Source organism: Oryctolagus cuniculus, chromosome 1, assembly GCF_964237555.1.
Source record: "Oryctolagus cuniculus chromosome 1, mOryCun1.1, whole genome shotgun sequence".
NCBI lineage: Eukaryota > Metazoa > Chordata > Mammalia > Lagomorpha > Leporidae > Oryctolagus > Oryctolagus cuniculus.
In genome coordinates, this window is record NC_091432.1 from 122,906,379 (window position 1) to 122,912,378 (window position 6,000).

The 6,000-nt window shown below is 53.4% G+C and overlaps 1 protein-coding gene across 2 annotated transcripts in view; it reads right to left on the reverse strand.

The window, feature by feature from the left end:
* ARHGAP32 (Rho GTPase activating protein 32) overlaps nt 1-1,815 on the reverse strand; it is a 318,668-nt gene extending 316,853 nt beyond the window's left edge. Inside the window, exon 1 of one of the 2 annotated variants that reach the window (XM_070048333.1) lies at nt 1,681-1,815. The gene's annotated coding sequence lies outside the window, so the exon portion shown is untranslated. The remainder of the gene's footprint in view (nt 1-1,680) is intronic. The other variant, XM_070048334.1, reaches the window with a different exon arrangement.
* Nucleotides 1,816-6,000: the final 4,185 nt, after the last annotated feature.

A 6,000-nucleotide genomic window follows, 5' to 3' on the forward strand; every position in this document is an offset into this window, starting at 1 on the left:
CTTACGTCTCTTCTCCCCCACTACAGCACAGGACACCTGTCCCCCTTCATCCCACCCCACCCCACCCCACCCTGCAATGTGCACGATCCTACAGCAAACTGGGCTTCCACCCTAGCTGTGCCTGGACAAGTCTCTGTCCAAAGTGCTGCTTTACTTCATGGTCTGCTGTAAGGACCACAGTACAAAGATAACTAACTTAAGCAACCTCACACCATTTACCAACCTCACACCACTATAGATGCTCTACTAAGCATCTCCACATACCCAATTTTAGGTATGAATCAGACCGCAGACATTCCTGAAGATGGAAATGACACATCCTAATACCTCATTCTCACAAATAACCCTATTAAAAAGAATACACAGTAATAAACACTTGGAAAACTTTGAGGATGTGTCCTAGAAGCAATTACACCCTCTATTTCTTTCGCACTCAAGTCCAAGGGACAAATGTCAATCCAGAGTTAAGCGAATTTCCCCAACATGGACAAATATATTAATGAATCACATCGTCACTACCCAAAAATACTGCAACAAGAAATCCAATTACTGAAATCAAACTAGTCCATTTTGTGGACTCTAAGAGCCACTGTACCCCAGTACCATTTGCTTTTTCTTCCTCCACCAGAAATACAAACACAGGCAATGTTTACAAAAGCAAGCAATGTATCAGAAAAGTGATTCCCATTCAGACTAACTTAAAAGGTCTAAACCTGTGCCAAATAAAACTCTGAAAGAATGGAAAATAAAAAGAGATGCTGACAACAATGCCATGGCCCAGCTGCCAGCTATCCATGTAGCATCATGCAGTGCCCGGAGCATTTTAAACGCCTGTTGTAATTCTGCATACGGATCAAAAATCATAATTATCCAAATTCTGTTTCCTAAAGGCTAACTACTAAACTCCAACCCAAGCATCCTGCCCTAGGTCTCCTGTTCGCCTCTACCTTCTTTGGCCTCTAACAGCAAAAGGTGAACTTATAAAGGGTCCCGCAGTCTAAACATTAAGAAATCAGGTACGACTTTCCCTACTGTTTCTTGTCTGCTCTGCACCAAAATTCTTAACATCAATATTTACTCAAGTCAACTACATGAAAGGGACAGGACGTGGAGGTGGTAAGGACAGTTGAGGGGAAAACGGCACTAAGTCGCCGCTATCGTCCAACTTCGTCCCATTACAGAGATGCGAGGCAAACTCCACGGGAGTCCCGGGCAGCAGAGGCATCGGGCTCGGCTGCCCTTACCGCACCGGGGGGCGGGCCCGCGCGGCTGCCGCGGACACCCAGGGAAACGCTCGCCGGGCTCCCGGGGGAGCGCCGGGTCCCCGGAGGCCCCCGCGGGGCCATTCCCGGGGAGTCGCAGCTGCGGCCTGACTTGGAGCGCTGCAGCAGGCCAGGAATCCGTCCCGACGCCTGGATCGCCGAGGCCGTGGGGAACGCGGGATACGGCGGGCCCGCAGCACCGGCCGCCCCGGGGAGGCCGGCGACCCGAGTCCGGAGGGAGGGAAGTACGGGGGAAACCCGAGAGGGTCCCCCCGGGAACGTTCGGCCCGGAACCTTCACTTCACCAAGAATTTCTTCAAAAAAAAAAAAAAAAAAAAAGAGCGAGGCCCCCACAGCCTTCCCCGCGGCGCCTGCCCACGTCACCGGCGCCCCTGGCCCTCCCGCGCGCCCGCCTTACCGAGCCCCGCGGCCCCGCCGCGCCGCCGCGGCGTCGCTGCGCCCCGATCGCCGCTCCGTGTCTGCCCTCCGCGGGCCGGGCCCGCCGCCGCCGCCGCCGCCGCCGCCGCCGAGCCTAGCGCCTGGCCGCCGAGGGCCGCCGCGGGGGCTCGGCCGGGCGCCCCCCACGCCAGCGCCTCATCCCGCCTCGCCGCCCCGTCAGGACCGGGGGCGGGGGCGCCGGGGCCCGGGCCGCGGCCTCAAGTCGCCACCTCCTGCACGCAGCGCGCCTGCCCTCCCGCGGCAGAGTCGGCCCCCCGGGGCAGCCGATCTTCGGGCTCCGGAGCCCCCTCACCCCCGACGCCTTCGGGCCGCCCCCGCAGCGCCCCCGCCCCGCTGGCCGGCGCGCGCGCCCGCCGGAGCCCGCCGCCCGCCCTGCCTCCGCCTCCTCAGCTCCGCCTCCTCCTGCACCCGCGACGCCCGCAGCGGGGAGAAGAGGCGCGCGGCCGCGGCCGCGGGCGCGAGCACGCGCCGAGGGGGGCGGGGGGCGGAGCGGGCGGGGGCGCGCGGAGGCCTCGCCTGCTGTTGTCCCGGGAGCGCACGTGCGCGGCGGTGGGGGCCGGCCTGGGGCTCGCGGCGGGCTCTCCGGGGGGCACGGGGCGCTCCGGAGCGAGAGAAGGGCAGAGATGCACCGGAGGGCTTCGAACGAAGTCTGCTGCTTCGGCCTCCGCGCTGTGCAGTGGTGCAAAAATAAAAAAATCTGGCGCCGCCGCAGCAGCAGCAGGAACACCAGGAAGAGGCATCCTCCGAGACTCCGCAAGAGCCCCTGTCAGCTCCCAGCTGACCCCAGAACACTGTCCCCGCGCGAGGGGTACTAGGGTACTGCTGCACATCAGGAGGATGCTCGCCTCTCCGTGCTCTGCGCACTGGGGTCGAGAACCAACTCGCGCCGGTTGTTTGCGTGGGGGGCCCCGAAAGTTCCTCCGGTTGTCGTCTTCAGAGTTATGGACCAGAAAATGGAAACTGGTGTGGCGGGGGAGAGGAAGGCCAGGCAGAGTGAAGGGGTCGCTCACCTGAGGGCAGCCAGGCTTGGAAGAGGGTTTTGGAGACGGGAAGGCGCTCCCGGGGAACTCCCTGCCTTGGATGACACTGGCCATGGTTCTTCCATTAATCCTTTTGTTCAGCCTCCAAAGACTGCAGCCAGCGGCCATCTATCTGTGTGGCAGAATACAGGCGAGCTGGCTAAACATCCTGCCGTGTTCTATTTTCTTTTTTTATGTGCCTGTCGCTCCTGTTTCTGTAGCTAAATGTTGGGGGGAAGGAGGTTAACCTACATAATTCACTCTTGTTCTCAAGCCTACGGGTGCCAAATACTGCATCGTCTAATGTCAGTACAGTGATTTGAGTCCACTCAGCATTTAGTCATTTCAGTGGGAGTCATTGAATGTAAAACGTGGCCTTGACCACAATTCACAAAATTTCAAGGGCGCATGGAAATACCCTGGAGAGGGATTAGGAAGTGAATACATACAATAGTCCTCCTCTCCTTCCTGCGTCAGGACAACCAAAGTTTCTTTGGAAACCAAGATTCTAGATTCTAGCACAGATCCCCGAAGGAATGAGAAGATCCGCAGAGGTACAACTTGTGAAGATCCTACAACTTGTGAAGATCCGCAGAGGTACAACTTGTGACGGGGGGATCTAAAGTGAACTCGCACTAAATGGCACCTGGGATCCATCAGGGTCTTCATGGATACTTCCTGAGTGCTGGAGAAACAAAAGCAAATGATGAAAACTAGAGACCTTGGACCTCAACGGAAGACCACAGTTTAAAAATTCTTCTCTTACCAAACTGTGGCAGTTCCGTGGGGATCCCAGAGCCATTCCTGCCAAGGAGGGCTAGGTGTGGATGCAGGTACAGCGTTGGGTGAGCCTTAAAGCAAACATGCTGCACCACCAGGAGGAAGTCAATGTGGGATAGAAAACCAAGTCCCTATGGGAAGCAGGTTGTAGCCAAGGTCTCAGTGTCTTGGCCGCAGTCAGCTAAGATAACGACATCTACATTCTTTTGGAAAGCCTTCACATCCCAAAATGTTGCTGTCAGTGCTGAATTCCAGGGTAGTCAATGCTGATGTTTGGTGGTGGTATAGGTAGGTAACAGAAGCCAAGAGCCATCCTTTTTTACATTTTACTTTAGTGTCTCAAAACATTTTGGCTACTACCTCCCTGTTGGTATTACATCTGGTTCAGAGAAAGAACAAATGAATTGCTTACCTGTTTTCGAAATGTCAGAGATGTCTGAGCAAGTTCAAGGGTGTTGATGCCACTTGATCTGTTCTGATCTAGTACTCCCTATCCTTGGATAGAACCATCCAGATGTCCTGTGATTAAGTAGATGTTATTGCTAAACCTGCATATAAACTGGAGGTGGCCACTCTGGTGTTTCAGATCTTTGTAATCGATTACCTCTGTCCTAGCAACACCCTTAGCAATTAAATCCATAAACCACAAAAATTGCAACATTGCCTAAAAAGGAAAAGTCTGTCCAACTGTTAAAAAAAAAAAGGCTAAATAAATAACTATATTTGTTATTTATTATTTGAGTCGGTATTCACAAGGGGAGGGGCAGGAGGTGGGGGAGCCATCCCCCCCCCCCCCACCGCGAAGCTGTTGGAAGCCGTGGCCTGTCCTCCTTTCTCAGCCTTGGCACCGTCGTCTTCCAGGAGGCGGCATCTGGGCTTGCTCCCCGAGGGTGGCTCAAATCAGTTGCACTGCAGTCCCCTCCAGGCACTGAAGCAACGTCATGGTGCAGACAAGTAGCGCCAGTGAGGACAGCCTCGCAGAGAGACTGCAACACTTACCTAACCTTGAGTTTTTGACAGAGAGCCTGGGAGTTGAGCAAAGGAGACAGAAGCTGATTTGCATCCCAAAATTGAAAGCTCAACAGCTGGCTTGAGACAAGTGAGTTGCTGAAAGTGGGCCAGGTTTATTAGAGAATTTTCCCCAAGTGATAATTGACATTGCTTTGCTTATTTTTTTTTTTCCTGGCTAACGGGCCAACTCATATTGTGTCCCCATAAAGCAGGACAACAAAAGAAAGTATTGCAAAAAGTGTACTGTCTGTAGCATTCTCCTACCTAGTATTGATGCCCATGGAACAGTCTCTGGAAACAGTGAACACTGACAACCGAACGCTACTGGGCAATATATTAAGGAACATCGGTCATCCTGTCCCCTCGAATTAGACAAATCCCTGGTGCATTCAGTGAAATGATAAAATGTCCATCACATCTTGGTTCACTAGCCTCTATAACAATAGTTTAGAACTTTTCGTTATTCTCCAACTCAGATTTGTTTCAGTCTTGAAGCTTAGCACCAGCTGTACTCCACTGTGTGTCTGCCTTTGAATCATGCAGCCGGGGGAGGCCTTCTCCTCTTGCAGAATTCTAAATGTGTGCTGCCTTAGGGCTCTGAGTCTGGGCCCCTCCTAGTCTCTTTACTCCCGCCCTGGCAGCCTGCTGCTTGCGACACTGGCACCTCGTGTCAGCATGCTGGTTCGAGTCCTGGCTGCTCCCCTTCCAATCCAGTTTCCTGATGATGCACCTGGCAAAGCAGCGGCAGGTGGCCATAGTATTTGGGCCCTTGATACCCATGTGGTTGACCCAGATGGATTTCCAGGCTCCTGCTTCTGTCTGGCGCAGCCCTGGCTTGCTGCAGCCATTTCAGGGAGTAAACCAGCAGATGGAAGATCTCCCCGCCCCCCTCCTCTTTCTTTTCATTCTGCCTTTCAAATAAATAAATATTGTTTAAAGATTACTATCTACCATAGCTTTAAAAAAAGGCAAAACTAAATATTGCTTCCTCCATCTCTCCCTCTATCTCAAAACAAAAACATCTCTCAACGTGGTGACGTTCGTTTCAGCAGCAGATCCTTTTAATTCTACCTTCAAAATATATACAGAATCCAATCTGTCTCTCAACTACCAACACCCACATCTGCACCCCCATCTCTCTCCTAGGTGACCCCAACAGTCTCCTCTGAGCCTGATTGCCTCCACTCTCCCTCCTGCCCCAGCCCCTTGGCCTATTCTCAACACAGCCAGCAGAGAATATATTGCAAAACATGAGTATGATCATGTCAATCTCCTTGCTCCAAACCCTCCAGGGATCTATGCTTCTGTTCCTGCTGCAATAAAATATAAAGTCCCTTCCCCCACCTTGTAAGGTCCCACAGTCTCTCCCCAACCTCTCCAGTCTCAACTCTGTTCCAGTTGCATTAGCCTCCCGCTGTCCCCCACACCTGCCTTCTTCCTTTTCAAATTGACTCTCTAAAATGGTTCTG